The sequence below is a fragment of the Fundulus heteroclitus genome, unplaced genomic scaffold (genome assembly GCF_011125445.2).
Source record: "Fundulus heteroclitus isolate FHET01 unplaced genomic scaffold, MU-UCD_Fhet_4.1 scaffold_180, whole genome shotgun sequence".
NCBI lineage: Eukaryota > Metazoa > Chordata > Actinopteri > Cyprinodontiformes > Fundulidae > Fundulus > Fundulus heteroclitus.
The window spans coordinates 226,708-243,329 of NW_023396592.1; the positions used below are offsets into that span (position 1 = coordinate 226,708).

The 16,622-nt window shown below is 42.7% G+C and overlaps 1 long non-coding RNA gene across 2 annotated transcripts; it reads left to right on the forward strand.

The window, feature by feature from the left end:
- Positions 1 to 2,391: 2,391 nt before the first annotated feature.
- LOC118558938 lies at positions 2,392 to 12,466 on the forward strand. Of its 2 annotated transcripts, none has more exons than XR_004928553.1 (3): positions 2,392 to 2,502; positions 2,785 to 2,837; positions 6,171 to 6,187. It is a non-coding gene; the product is annotated as an uncharacterized LOC118558938 (long non-coding RNA). The 2 variants fall into 2 exon arrangements; XR_004928554.1 differs by lacking the exons at positions 2,392 to 2,502; positions 2,785 to 2,837 and adding exons at positions 5,962 to 6,064; positions 12,385 to 12,466 and having other exon boundaries at positions 6,171 to 6,293.
- Positions 12,467 to 16,622: the final 4,156 nt, after the last annotated feature.

A 16,622-nucleotide genomic window follows, 5' to 3' on the forward strand; every position in this document is an offset into this window, starting at 1 on the left:
GCAGCAAAGGACCACAGGTCAGAGTCCAGCCTGCATCAAACACCTAGAGGACTAAGGCCTCTGTACATGGGTTGTGTGTGCAAACCACTGTGGCACCAATAAAATTATTATTTTTATTACAGCCATATGCTTTGATCTATTATAGAGCTGCTTGCAGAAAATAAAACAGTCAATTATGTCCCTGTAATCAGACACTCTGATCCCGTCTCCTCCTCACACACCTAAGGGTAACTTAGAGTCACCATTTAACCTAACAATCATGTTTCTGGACTGTGGGAGGAAGCCAGAGTACCCAGAGAGAACACCTGGTTTACCTGGGTTCTTCCAGGTAAACCAGGTGTTGAACCCAGGATCTTCTTGCTGCAAGCTAACAGAGCTACTGACTGCAGCACTGGGCAGCCATTTAGGGCCAGTTTGCTGTCAATGCAGAGATGAGCAGAAAGGAATCTAAACCTTGTTCCACACAGGTAGACTCACCTGTCCTGTTAGAAGGGGCGGAGCCTCAGAGGAGTCAGGTGTGATGAGATCAGGAGAAGCAGGTCTAGTCAGGTTCAGACTGCAGTCAGTTTAGATCAGAGCAAAGAGAAGAACCTGGATCAGGGTGGGTTAACTTCTCCTTGTTTTCTCTCTGTAAACAGAACCAGAACCCAGTCTGCTTCTGCTTCAGCTTTAATTCTTCACATCTTCTCAGGAAACAGAAGATGTTTTTATTATCTGACAGTTGAACTAGGAAGTTAAACCTTTGTTCTCTCAGTGGGAATCTTGGACCGACCCGTTTGTTCAGATTCTTTAGCTGTGAGCTCACAGTCACTTCCTGTTTCCTCTCAGACTGAATGAAGCCACAAGATGGAGGAACGTGATCAGAACCAAGAGGACAAAGCTGAGCAGCTATAATATTAAAGTTAATAATAAATCTAATAATAAAGAGGAAGTCATGGTTCTGATCCAAAGCTCCAGATGTGAGGATTAAAGATGGAGGCTCAGACACAAAGTCTGGTTCTTTCTAATTAATCGTCACGCAGCATCAAAATGTTTGAACGCACCTTATTTCATCCTCATCATTATTTAGATCTGCTTTTGTTTACTCTCCAGTAATTTTACTACTTTATCTATCTGATATTAATGCGCTCTCACCTGTCAGCATCTTACTGTTTTTGCCTTCTGGTAGGAAAGCTGCTGGATTTTGTAAAATGACCAACAGAAAATGGAGGAAAAAGAAGGTGAGAACAAAAAGGAGATGGACAGCAGCAAATACAAGCACTTTAAAGCTTTTTGCTGCAGATTAATTTCTCTCTTTCTCAATTTTTACCCACCAGCCTGGTGAGAAGTGCTCCGTGTAGCAATCAAACACAAGGAGATGTACATGTATATATATTCTTTGTAAATGTTTCCACTTGTTATTCAGGATTATTTAATATTTTTCCTGTTTATTGATCCTCAGTAAATGACATTACTAGAGCTGTACTTTAACCCATCAGGCTGCTGAAACTAATTAACGAGGAGGAGGAGGAGGAGATAGGCTTCTTTTTTTTTGGGGGGGGGGGGGGGGCAACAGAACATCTGGGATGGGGGGGGGGGTCTTTTTTCTTGTCTCTCAAAAAGTCCCTTACCATCACTCTATAAGGGTGGGGACCCTATAAAATGTTTCCAGAGACCAAAACTACTCATTGCAATAAAATGTTGACTGGAAATGATAGATAGATAGATAGATAGATAGATAGATAGATAGATAGATAGATAGATAGATAGATAGATAGATAGATAGATAGATAGATAGATAGATAGATAGATAGATAGCTTTATTGTCATTTTGTATGCACAAAGTGCAGAACAAAATTTTGTTTGCATACAGCTTGAAAAAAATCACTCTAGAAATCGCTCTAAAAATCACAGTATATTGCACTATTTCTCAGGATAAAGATGCAGCAGCGATTTATGTAAACAATTGAAATGAAAAACAATCTAACAATGTAAAAAATGCAGGGGAAATAGTGTACTATTCACGTGTGCTATGAGCTGAAGACTGAGAAGTAACCTGAAAAAACCTGAAAAACAGAAAAGTTACAGCCTGACCTCAGAGTATTACAGCTCAGCTCACTGCTGATAAAAAGAGAAGAAGAACTGAAAGGAAAGGTGTTTAAACTCAGGTAAACTCACCTTGACAGGGGGCGGAGCCTCAGGTGAGTCAGTTACAGTCAGGTATCAGATCAGGAGGAACAGGTTCTGATTCCATTTAGCAGCAGAACAGAACAGAGAGAAGAACTGAAAGGAAAGGTGTTTAAACTCAGGTAAACACACATTGACAGGGGGCGGAGCCTCAGGTGAGTCAGTTACAGTCAGGTATCAGATCAGGAGGAACTGGTTCTGATTCCATTTAGCAGCAGAGCAGAACAAAGAGAAGAACTGAAAGGAAAGGTGTTTAAACTCAGGTAAACTCACCTTGACAGGGGGCGGAGCCTCAGGTGAGTCAGTTACAGTCAGGTATCAGATCAGGAGGAACAGGTTCTGATTCCATTTAGCAGCAGAACAGAACAAAGAGAAGAACTGAAAGGAAAGATGTTTAAACTCAGGTAAACACACATTGACAGGGGGCGGAGCCTCAGGTGAGTCAGTTACAGTCAGGTATCAGATCAGGAGAAACAGGTTCTGACTCCATTTAGCAGCAGAACAGAACAAAGAGAAGAACTGAAAGGAAAGATGTTTAAACTCAGGTAAACTCACCTTGACAGGGGGCGGAGCCTCAGGTGAGTCAGTTACAGTCAGGTATCAGATCAGGAGAAACAGGTTCTGACTCCATTTAGCAGCAGAACAGAACAGAGAGAAGACTCTGGATCAGGGTGAGTGTGAACTTGTTCTGGTTTTCTCTCTGTGGACTGTGAACAGAACCAGTAACAGAACTCAGTCTGGTTCTCCTTCAGAACCAAGCTGCTGCTTTTATGTAACCGTGGTGCTGGTCAGGCTCTGATTTCCTCCTTATCAGCACCAACAAACGCTCAGTTTCCTTCCTTTGTCTCTTTTCTAAAGACAAAAACTGAATGTGAGGAAATGGGAGATGATGTAAAAGCGCCTTTAGCATCGTTTGCTTTTTGAGTGAAAAGTCTAGTCAGACTCATATTTGTGGGAAGACCATCCCACAGGTTGGTTCCTTTGACAGATTTTATTTTTTTTTTACCAAAAGATTTTTTACTAAATGGAACTTTCCATTCTCCACATGTAGCAGCTCCAGTTGTTCAGTAGAACCGGTACCGGTTCTCTGCTGCTTCTTCCTCATGATCTTAGCTAATGCTGATGTCAGAGACTCACATCCTGTTCTAGATGAATAATTGAGATGAATCAGGAAAACTGCTTTGAAAACTCTGAAGTCTGCAGATTGTGATTTAGCTGCTGAATAAAAGCTGAAAATCAGAATCAGAATCAAGTTTATTGCACTCACAAGGAATTTGACTTGGTATTGATGGTGCAGACAAAAAATAAAATAATAAAAATAAAATAAAGTAGACATACAGTATATATAGAAGCTATATACACTCAGTAAACTGTGCGTTAATGTAACACAGAAGCTTGTAGGTCCTGAATGGGGGAGAGAGGCAGTGTCAAAGGTCACGGTCACTCTTGGCCTTGTTGATAAGTTCGGTAAAAACTGTTCTTGTGGCGTGAGGTTCTGGTCCTGATGGATCGCAGCCTCCTGCCAGAGGGAAGTGTCTGAAATAGTCTGTGACTGGGGTGCGAGGGATCAGCCAAAATCTTCCTGCACGCCTCAGAGTCCTGGAGGCGTACAGGTCCTGGAGAGATGGAAGATTGCAGCCAATCACCTTCTCTGCAGACCTGATCACACGCTGCAGTCTTCACCTGCCGCAGGAAGTACATCTTCTGCTGTGCTTTCTTGGTCTTCTTCTTTGTCTGTCGAAACGATAGCAGAAGTTGTTCAGGTCGTTTGCTGACTGTCGGTCGTTCATGGAGTGGGGGGCTTTAGGCTTGTAATTTGTTATCTGCCTTTCCAGACAGAAGCAGAGTCATTGGCTGAAAACTGGAAAAACTGGATAATCAAACTTTGTTCTCAGTTGATCTCTGATCCTTTGCAGCAGCAGCCGCACCTTTCTGTAAAATCTCTCTAGAGACAATTTGTCTCCTGCAGAACAACATGTCATGGTTGGTATTTAGTTCTTTCACAACCAGCCTCTGATGACATCACAGCAGGCCACCAATCAGAGTCCTTTAAAATATGGCCATTTGTAGTTTTTCTCTCCTTTTTCTCCTGCTTGTGGATCCAGTTGCTCCTTCAGAGGCGTTTCCTTGTATTTCCTGGTTTCCTGGTTTTCTCTACGGCTGCACCATGTTTGATCCAGATGTGTTCAGTTGTTTTATTATCGCCTGTTGTCTTTGTTCACATAAATTCTATTTTAATTCAATCTGAAAAACTCACACAGAAAGAAAGAGACAATTAGAAGAATGTCATTGCTACAATATTTTAAGACTTTGGCGCTCAGACCTCAGCAAGAAACATTAGCATTGAATTTTCCTTTAATATGCATAAGCAGGTGTATGAGAACATGGATGTTTCCCCCCAGGCCTGAAACTGGTGGTGGAGTGGAGATAGACCAAGTTGGTTCAGTCCATAGACGCTGGTTGGTGAGACGATCTGCTTGAGCTGTATTGGTGAGATCCAGTAGACTGGGAGAGCTGATACTAGTGCTTCACTCAGGGACCCAGAAAGATAGATGTCCAGCTTGGATAAACACAGGTTTGCATGAACCTGTCCATGATGAGCAAGCATGAAGCGACAGTGGAGAGGAAAAACTCCCCTTTGGGAAGAAACCTCTGGCAGAACCAGGCTCAACATGGCGGTCTCCTGCCGGACCCATTGAGATGTGACAGGGAATGCAGTCAGAGTCCAGGAGGAAATACACTCTGATAGGGACGAGGTTGAAGGAGCACCATGGGAAAGCCATATGGAGCTGCTACCATGGTGGAGAAGGGATGGAGGTGGGTTGAATCAGGGTCATCTGAGTCCTAATCAGACATTGGGCAACCACTGCTTGAGCTTTGGCTGGGTAGCAGGCTGAGACGTGATTTGAAGACCTTTAAGATGAACTCTGGATGCTGATTGGGCTTTGTGGAGGTCTGGGTCAAAGTTGATTGGCTTACGTCGGAGGCGGATGAGCCTCTGATTGGATGAATGTAAGTAATTCAGTTTCTTCAGTTGGGTTTCCGTCTAGGCTTCATATAGTTTATTAATACTTTTAAATCGCTGCCCTAATTGACAAATATCAAAGTTTCTATGGAATGAAAAGGAGCCAGAAATGTTGTTCAGCAGTTCATGCAGACTAGTTTGTAACAGCGTCACTTTTAACCCTCTCATTGCCGTTTATTCTGCAAACAGGACTTGCCTGAAGTTTGTTGCTATGCCCTGTAAACAGTAATTGCTCAGTCAGAAACACAATTAATACTGAATAACTGTCAGATACTGAAAGTTGAAGAAGTCTTGGACAAAACGGCAGAAGGACACTCTCTGCACAGTTTGGAATCTACAGCCAAAGAAATAAATAGATAAAACCTTCAGGTCACCTGAATATAACTTTGGTCATAAAGGAGCTGAAACACCAAGATGTTCCTTCTAAATAAAATCTTTTTCAGAGGAACATCTTGGTTCTGATTGAGGTCATCATGGTAAAATCTTCATTTAGATAAATCCATCTCTGCTGTTCTTCTGGAGAATGACCTGCAGGATGGTCCAAGAGAAGAGTTACAAGCTGCAAAAGAGAACTAAAAGGAAGTAAAACTTTCTGGAAATGAGTTTGTTTGTCCTTGATTTGAGCAGCTAAATCAGATTATCTGCCAATGGAATGAGTATTTTGATCCCTAAAATAAGATAATTAGATATACTGACTTTGAAATAAGATGATGGAGATGAGTTGCAGTGAAGCTGCAGCATCTTTGTTCATCTTTGTAGATGAACAGAACTTCTCCAGATGGTTCTGAGGAGATCAGCCAGCAGACATCAGGAGGTGCATGAAGTAGTGAAGGAGAGGACAATCCAGACCCAGATGGTACCTGCTGAACTCAGGTTCCTCTGGTCCTCTACACACATGATGGGAACCAGCTTTCTGCTCTACAGAACACTGACTGGACCTGAACCACTGGGAACTGACTGGTTCTGGTTTCTCTCTCAGGCTGACTGAAGTCCAGGAGATGGAGAACAGAGCAGAACCTCCAGGATCCAGCTGTCCGTCTATGAGAAGTGACCGGTTCAAAGAATACCATCCAGACTTCAGTGAAGAACCTGGACCCTCAGAGTAAGAACCCAGTTTCTAACTGATCTATATGACTCCACAGAGATATAATATCTAGAACATTAACTGGTTGATCTTCAGCGTCTGAATCCAAAGTAACTTTATTTTTCTTTTTACTTAAAGCTAAATAATTCTGAAGGATGTCAGTCAGGGAACCAGTAGTGTTTAAATAAAGACTTGAGAATCAATAATGGTTGTTATGCCCACAAACATGTTTGAATATGATTATTATTATTAATCATAATTTGCTATTATAATTTAATAGTAGATCCTTCAAACTCAAATGGTAGATATACCAAATTTAATTTGAATGCTTGTGATCCAAGGGCTATGAGCCTGTAGTGATTAACACTAAGAATTTGTTTATTAATTAGCAATTATGAACTTATACATGCTGGAAAAGTGTGATCTGACCAGTTTAAATGGTTAGACTTATCCAGCAAACGTTGATAACTCAGATTATAATTGCAATTGGAGTTTTAATCCGTTCTTTTTTTACGACAAACCAATAAAAATGTCTCAGTTTATTCAGTTATTAACTCAAAAAGGAGGTACTTCTTTTTGGACTTAGAAACCATTCAACTTCTGGACCAAAATAAACACAAACAACCACAATGTCACAAGTTATTTATTATTCTAATAATTCCCTGTTACAGAAATTATTCTACTTATTAAAACACTAGTAAACACTACTCACTACGCAAAATAACATACAAAGGAAGTAAATGAAAATAAAACAAGTCAAAAACTGATTAAATGGGTAATGGCAATGCTTAAATCAATTTACAGTTGTTAAGACTGATTGGCATCACATTCAAGAAGTCAGCGCTTTGACATAGCAGTATTAAAAGATATGGCTAACATAGCTTTGAGGTATCACAGTCGAGTACTGGAACCAAATCTGTCCAGCCAGGTTCTGTGATGAATAACAGACCCAGACAGTGGTGAGATCCAGCAGCAGCTCTGCCAAGTGACAGATGGGTGTTAGAGGGGCTATGACAGTAAATTTCATTTTTCTGAGGCTTTAGGCTATAATATGGTCTGTTGGGCACTGATGAGGCCGTGTTAAAGTCCCAGTGGATACCAAAGTACACTGCCAGGGCTGGTCAGCTTTGCTGCTTTGCTAAAAAACACTCAGATCAGAAAACAGTTTATCTTTCTATGTAATTCATATTCTCCAATCAGAGTGAACCATTAAGCAAACACACCAGAGTTTATGGGGACTTTACTGAAGATAGTTTACTGTGAGGGGAATTCAAGTCGTGGTTTTCAAAGAAACTGATTACCAACTCAGAAGGTGGTGACCAGTTTATTTAATTTCTAAATGATGGTAAAGGTAACAATTGAATTGTATGTTGGGGGGGGGACAAGTTTTTTTAAATGTGGTTGTGTCATGAAACGGGGACAGGTGGACCCAGTAATCAGGACGGACAAAAACAATGATATTTTAAAGGGATTTATTTAACAGAAAACAATCAGGTGGAAACAAAATGGGCATCAAGCCAAAAACAGGAGGACTGTGTCCAAAAATCAAAAATAGTAAAAAAAAAACAGGTAAACCAGAATAGTAGGGATGTTACGTGATGTACCGAGGCTTCGAGGCGTGTGTCGAGTAATGGAGGGGGCGTTTCCGTAATGCGCATATCGAGGCTTGCTTCATTTAGGGGAGGAGCCGAAAACGATGACGGCCGAAGCCTCGCTGCCCGGCTGTACCACGTGACTGCTTCGGGAAGCGGCTCAGATTTCAGATGACCGGTTCATTCAGAACCAGTCATGGCTGCACACTGGATAATAAAACAGTTCTGCTAACCAGATGCAGTTTAAAACGTCACTTGGTCTGTTTATAAGTTTCGTTTTTATTAATTCTGCATTTTGTAACTACATGCACCGTATTTCTGTGCCTCAGTGCTTGCTCCTCTTCCCCCCCCCCCCCCTTTCACTCGGAGCAGGTGCTTTTATCACCGTTCACCATTCAAAACGTGAATCACTACGTTTAATGTCCTCACATCGGTAGCAATGTGTGCCAGTTAAAGTCAATAGGAGAGTTACTAGCTGTGCTTCATGCTCTTTTGTTTTTAACAACATAGAATCAGTGGCGCTTCGGTGGGCTGCTGCCTCGTGCTTTAATTCAGGTGCGCACTTTTAAGGGTCATTTTAAAGAACTTGTAACATCAGGGGCTTCATCTTAGACCTGTCAGTTCCCTTTATAGGAGCCCTTTACAGTATTTAGTTATGCATTTTCCCCGCAGCGCACCAACGGGGGTAAAATCCGTCCACCTCACCGCCCAGAGTGCACTGACGAGAGCAATAGAGATTTGTCTGGTCAGCGTGGCGACTGAGATGAGAAACCTGTCGCTGTGAAAGATGATGAGAATGTTATAAACTGTAACAGTCTAGAAGCGCATTGAGCTGAAAGGAGGGAGACATCAGCAGCTGGATCGTGCATAAATACGCAGCGTGAACCTCTGTGTGCTTCAGTGTTGCTGCTGAGGGGAAATTGTTGACCATAACCCCCCCCCCCCCCCCCACCTCCAAAATTAGCATAATCTCACTCTTAACGTTTGATAATAGTTGAGAGGTCTGATTATTACACACCATGCCATATTACATGACACTACTATTTTGGGAATAATTACACACAGAGAATACATTTAAACAATATTTTATTATACACATATGTGTATACATAATTTATGTAGACAAATGATTTCGTCCTACACCTTTTGTGAAGTCATTCCCAAGAGCCATAATACACAAAAAAATCAATGCATCACACGTGTTAAGATACAGCTGGCTGTGATTATACACCTGGCCAGTAGGTGGTGTCGTGTGCACATGAAGCTTCAAGAAATGAACACTTTCTCGAACCAGTTGGCTCAAGTAGTTCAATGCCTCATGAGGCTTCATCTCACCATCACTACAGAATAGCAAGAACAGGTAAACAGAGGAAAGAGAAAGCTGGATTAAAATCACCAATTTGCAAGGAAAGACAATGATCTGGCAGAGGCAGGTATAAGTAGAGGAGTGAGCAGGTGAACAGAGTGAAACTAATCACCAGAAGGGGTGGAGCTGATCAGGAGGGAAATAAACTGAAGCTGATTGGATGGTGACAGGTGAAGGGGAGTGACAGGCAAACAGACAGGATGTTTACTAAGATGTGAACTGAATGACTGGCAGGTGAAAAATAGGAGTCCGTTCTTCGTACGTCGCTAACTCAGTTAGCTGGATTTGATTGTTGACGATTTGGCATGATCTTGGATCGTTTGGTTCTTCGAAAGACATCCTGCACTTGTTGTCATAGCAACATGTGCACAAGCTTAAACATGTAAACCTTATCGGACAATGCTGCATCAAAATTTAAAGAATCTGTCCCCCTTTTAATATTAGTATTGCAGAAATACCCTGCAGATGGCAGCAATGTTGTTTGTTCCCATTCACAAATAGACGTCTTTGTAAACAGTATGTCTTCGTCATTGCGTACTGCATTAGACAATGTAGCTCCCTTGAAAAAGAAGGTGATAATTCACAGGAAGCTGGCTCCTTGGTTTAATTCAGAGCTGTGTTCCTTGAAGCACAATGTTAGGAAATTGGAGAGAAAATGGCGCTCTACACACCAACAGTGTCAGGATTTGTTTACCGAAGAACTCAGGAAGCGCACACGGGACTAAAGTTTAAGAGTTTTTATTTAAAGGAAGTGTGCTGGATGGCGGATGATGAAGAGCGGAGGTTCAGGGCTGCAGAAGGTCAGGGATGTAGGTGATGGCAGGAGCTGACGGCCCGGAGAGAGAGAGTCCACACTTACTAAGTGCTGCTCGGCTAGCAGGCTTCATAGCAACACCAGAACTCTGAGCAGAACTTCTTCTGGGCGGCTAGTAAGGTTAGCAGTTATCCGGAGACACCAGGACAATGAGCAGAGCTTCACCGGAGCAGCTTGACTGGTTAGCAGTTCTCAGGAGACACCAGGACACAGAGCAGAGCTTCACCAGAGCAGCTTGACAGGTTAGCAGTTCTCAGGAGACACCAGGGCACAGAGCAGAGCTTTTCCGGAGCAGACAGTCAGGTTAGCAATTCACAGAAGACACCTGGACAAAGAGCAGAGTTTCCCCTTAGCAGTAATGATTTTATGGGATTCTTCATAAATAAAATTGATTCCATTAAAAATAAAATAATTGGCATCCTCCCAAACATGGTTACCTCGTCTTCAGTAAGTGAGGCAGTGCTGGAGGAATCTTTAGAACCTGCACAGTGTTTGAACTGTTTAGAGGCAATAGAGCTTTCTGAGCTATCTAAAATTTTAGCTTCATCTAAACCTTCTACCTGCATGTTGGACACAATCCCAACCAATTTGTTGAAGGAGGTATTCCCTTTGATCAGTGGTCCTATTTTAGACATGATTAATCTATCTTTTTTAAATGGATATGTACCACAGGCTTTTAAAGTAGCTGTTATTAAACCTTTACTTAAGAAACCATCTCTTGATCAAGATGAGTTAGTAAATTACAGACCTACATCTAATCTTCTTTTCTTATCTAAAATTCTTGAGACAGTAGTTGCTAATCAACTATGTGAACATTTACAAAGTAATGACCTACTTGAGGAGTTTCAGTCAGGCTTCAGAGCTCATCATAGCACTGAAACGGCTCTGGTGAAGGTCACTAATGATATTCTCATGGCCTCAGATAATGGACTTGTATCTATACTTGTCCTGTTAGATCTCAGTGCTGCATTTGACACAGTTGATCACAATATTCTCCTACAAAGACTTGAGCATACTGTAGGGATTAAGGGGAAAGCATTAGGCTGGTTTAAATCTTATCTGTCAGACAGATTCCAATTTGTTCATGTTAATAATAAATCTTCCTCAAACTCTAGGGTCACCTGTGGAGTACCACAGGGTTCAGTCCTTGGACCAATTCTATTTACTATATATATATGCTTCCGATTGGCAAAATTATCAGACAGCATGGGATTAATTTCCACTGTTATGCTGATGACACTCAGCTATATTTATCCTTAAATCCTGATGAATCCAATCAGTTACTTCGACTGCAGGCATGTCTTGATGACATCAAAAGCTGGATGACCTTAAATTTCCTGCACTTAAATCCTGACAAGACAGAAGTTGTAATCTTTGGACCAGAGTCCTCAAAAAATAAACTTCTTAATCAATCATTTAATCTCGATGGCATTAACTTGGCCTCTGGTAATAACGTAAAAAATCTTGGTGTTGTTTTTGACCAAGACATCCCATATTAAACAGGTTTCCAGAGTTTCCTTTTTTCACCTCTGGAATATCGGCAAAATTAGAAACATTCTGTCCAGGGGTGATTGTAGCCGTCCAGTCGTTTCATGCTTTCATGCTCTCTCGTGTGTACTGCCTGGCGTGTTTATAAGGCAGCTGTATATGTCGCCGTACGGAACCCTTGGCCAGCATTTCACAGACTCGCTCCATCCCTTCAGGCTTTTGCTGTATAAATCTGGCAATCTGATACCATCAACCATCAACTTACTCTTGAAACAATCTTGTGATACATTATCCAAAGAAGAAAAATACGTCCGCTATGTGTTGGCCTTCTGCCTTCCAGTCTGGCGCGCATGCGCAAAAAACCCGGATGAAAACAATAGTAGTGAACTGGTCTATAAGCGACACTACAGCCACTAACTACGTACCTAGAAGGCGTTTTATTGTGGACTTAGTTCGGCGATCTTTCGGAAATGGCCGATTGTAAACGGAGGCAGCACTCAAACGCGAAATGCTATAATCGGTGTAAAAATGCGCAATATTTCATATTTAAACTTAATTTGAACACTTTTGATACATGGATATTGAAAGTTTACCTTGTTCTGGAAGTTATTCAACGGTTTTCAGGATTTTTTTTCAGTCCAAGAGTTAGACTTTAAGTGATGAAGAACTCAGAAAACGTCTGAGTTCACTCATCGTGCTTCCATGAAGAGAGAGCAAAGCTGAGGTTCTGTTCTGACCCAGCTTCTGGTCCACTCTTTGTGGTGGACCTCCATGAACATCTCCAGCTTCAGGAGGAGCTCCACCCTGTTGGTAGTGAACTGTTTCAGTGATGAATAAATGTCTCCACAGAGGGAGGAAGAGGAGCAGCGTTGGTGTGGAGGAGCAGAGGTCCTGCTGTGCTTTGTGTCAGAAGGTCCTGATGGACCCGGTCCCTACCAGCTGTGGACATTGGTTCTGCAGACAGTGCATCACGTCATACTGGGTCCAGTATGCTCCATCAGAACCTTCCTCCTGCCCCCAGTGTGGGAAAAGACCCAGACCAGGACCTGGACTGCTGGCAGCCAATCAGAGCAGCTGTGCTCCAGGTGAGACTGAACATCTCCAATCAGAACTTCCTTCTATCGTCTTTGTTGGACTAATTCCTCGTCTTTAGTTGGCATTTGGGAATCTAAGTGTTTAAAGTCTTTCTGGGATCGAATTTTCCCCTGAATCTCTGGATTTCCAGCTGCTGTAAATGTAACGTCTGTGTTCAACCCAACAACGTATTGGGTTTGCTTTGAAGTGGTTCTGTTTTCAGCCCTTTGTGCTAAATGCATTAAAACTGAACATCTCCTTAAAGCTGCAGCTCGTTTTGATGGAAACAAAAAGGTGGAGCAAACAACCTGCTGCACTGCTGCTTTACAGAAAGAGGGACGGAAAGTCTGAGAGACAGCAACCTTTATTTCCTCTGACAATAGATTCCAGATTACAGCAGATATATTTGTAGAAACATGGAATATTTCTATCTGCTGTTTACGTCTAAAGGGCCAAATCAGTCCCATGTCATTTCTAAGTTTTTACAAGTTTGGCTTGTAAAAATGTTTCTGTTAAGGCTTTGAAAGAAGCTAAACAGCTGTACTCTGAGAAGCTGCCTAAAGCCCCCCACTCCATAAACGACCGACAGTTAGCAAACGACCTTAACAACTTCTACTGTCGTTTCGACAGACAAAGGGACAGTCCTGCATTCACCCCCCACAACACCACCCAACATATCATCTCCACCTCCTCCTCAGTGACAGCTCCTTCCATTCATGAGAGAGATGTTAACAAACTCTTCAGAACACAGAACTCCCGGAAAGCTGCTGGACCAGACTCTGTCTCTCCATCCACCCTGAAGCACTGTGCTGATCAGCTTTTTCCAGTGTTCACAGACATTTTTAACACCTCACTGGCGACATGTCACGTACCAGCCTGCTTCAAATCCTCCATCATCATCCTTGTTCCCAAGAACCCAAGGACCACAGGACTTAATGACTTTAGACCCGTCACTCTGACCTCTGTGGTCATGAAGTCCTTTGAGCGCCTTGTGCTTTCACACCTTAAAGAAATCACTGATCCCCTCCTGGACCCCCTACAGTTTGCCTACAGAGCCAACAGGTCTGCAGACGATGGCGTCAACCTGGCCCTTCACCACATCCTCCAGCACCTGGACTCTGCACGAACCTACGCCAGGATCCTGTTTGTGGATTTCAGCTCTGCCTTCAATACAATCATCTCAGCTCTGCTTCAGGAGAAGCTCTCCCAGCTGAATGTGCCCGACTCCACCTGCAGGTGGATCACAGACTTCCTGTCTGACAGGAAGCAGCACGTAAAGCTGGGAAAACATGACTCTGACTCACAGCCCATCAGCACTGGTTCCCCCCAGGGCTGTGTTCTTTCTCCTCTGCTCTTCTCCCTGTACACTGTTAATGTATACCGACCCTGCTGGCGGTGAAACACCCTGAGTGGACCCAGCTCTTTTTACCCGTCAGGCGACCCCCACTTAAATGTTACCTTGAATGTAGGACGCATAAAACAGACAAGTATGTTTTTAGTTATATTTTACCTACTAAAGACAGGGAAAGAGTGACAGACACATCAGCGCTGATTGGCTCTTGATCGGCAAGAAGCCCGATTGCTCATCACACAAACATTATATAGGGATCTAGGTACACACCCATGCAAGGGCTGTACACATCCAAACTGTGACATCAGTAGAGAAAATGTGTCACCTCCGGGGTGTTATCTGATAGATATGTGCCAATCTTTGTGTTGGTGCTATTTAAGTGTGCCAGGCAGTTCCTACGTCAAGCTGGTCACTCCACTGACCCAGTGGATATCTTAACAACACCAACAGCTGCACCTCCAGTCATCAGTCTGTCAAGCTCCTGAAGTTCCTGATGACACCACTCTCATGGGACTCATCTCTGATGGCGAGGAGTCCGCCTACAGGTGGGAGGCTGACCATCTGGTGACCTGGTGCAGGGAGAACAACCTGGAGCTCACCGCTGTAAAAACAGTGGAGATGGTTGTGGACTTCAGGAAGAACTCAGCCCCAGCTACCCCCATCACCCTCTGTGACTCCACCATCGACACTGTGGAGTCTTTCCGCTTCCTGGGAACTATCATCTCCCAGGACCTAAAGTGGGAGCTGAACATCAACTCCCTCACCAAGAAAGCCCAGCAGAGGATGTACTTCCTACGGCAGCTAAAGAAATTCAACCTGCCAAGGACAATGATGGTGCACTTCTACTCCTCCATCATTGAGTCCATCCTCATGTAACATATACGTGGGGTATCAGAAGATAAATGGTTCGGTTTAAGGAGGTGTTGAAAGAGTAAATAATGACACAAAGGCAGACGCTTATATTTGGTGTTGGTACCATATATTATGTGAAACAAAAAAAAACAAACAACAAACAAACAATATACAAAATATTTACAATCTGCAGACAAGTTAGTTTTCACAGTGCACGTCAGATAATTCAGTTCCATAGACACCGTAGTTCACAGAATTTAACAAAATAAAACATAATCAGGAGTACTCAAAACATTGCATCTAAATAGAGAGAATGATTTGAGAGATGCAATCAGTCCATTATCCAAGTCTTAGTAATTGGACAGATGTGTAAAGGAAAATGGAGGGGTTGAGCAAAGCTGCAGCAGCCTCCTACCAGACCCACAGGATGAGGATGTATAGGGGCAGGTTCTGTTCCAGGTAGTAGCTCGCCATCAATTGACCCACAGCTGGGCTCACCTGGTCTGTATTAAATAACCAGGACCCATAACCACTATTCTCTTAATTTATCTACTAGCTAGTATTATAGTCTATAGTCTGTGTACACATTAGGAATATCTACAACATTCCATTCAATACAATTGATATTCTTGTCATTCAATGTATAAACAACAACTTAAATACTAAACAAAACGTTAAGTTTGCATTTTCATTAAGTAAAACAATTAAAACTCAATAGGAGCAAATGGAGCACAAATGCTACTAGCATCGCTAATGCTACCAGCCATCACAGCCCTATAGAATTATATTGAAAATGCTAATGCTATTAGCATTGAGCAAACAGAGCATTTCAGCACAATAGATAGCCATGCTATCTAGTGAACAACAACAGACTCACCAATTCCCGCAGATATTCGACACACCGTGGAACCAGATGGTTTCTAACACCACGGCAGTAGACACTACAAATACAGTCTCATACTAGAATCAACAAGCATTTAAGATGGAAAAAAATCAGTGAATAAAAGGTATTGTGTATAGAGACATACCAAGTGCAGCTGCTCCGGTGGCTTCCCCCTCACTACTGATTGGGGAAACTCACCTCAGCTTATAAAATGTGCCTGAACTTCATGATTGGTTAGACTACAGGGGTGTGTCTTGTGGTGTGTTCAGGTACTGGAAAAAAAACGACCAAGGGATTTTAACCTGGGTTACACCCTCCCCCCTTTAAACCCATGCACGTCCCGTTGCATGTTAGAGCACTAGATGACATGAACCGGCGAAACTGTGTCAGACGCAGATGAAATATTTAAAGCATTGGACAGGCTATGGAGCAAAGACTGAACTACCGAGATTAGAGGATTACCTAAAGTTGAGTATTGTAATCGCTCTGGCGGTGCTCTCTGCCGTGTTGAACGTCTAAAAGTCAAGTCACCTACGTCATTGTTAACTGAAGGCTCAACAGGAACAGCAGGCAATGGACTGGATTCTTCAGGAGGATCTTCATTTAACTGGACTTCGGTAAATGTCTCTTCAGGTTCAGGTAAGGTCTCAGTTGAGTGTTCTACAACATTGTCCTCTTCCACAGCTTCCTCTTCTTCACAGAACTCAGACTGCTCACTGCTGGGTTCCAACAGAGACGACTCAACAGGAGCTGGAGGACGAACAGTAGGTGGTATAGAAGAACTACAGTCAGCAACATCACTGGGAAGAACGGCATTCGGTTCTCTGCAGTATCTTTCCACAGTGAATCGAGATACGGATGGACCAAAGGTAAGTGGCTCCATATCTTCAATTTGATCATCACTAGGAGGTGAGTCGATCAAGTTGT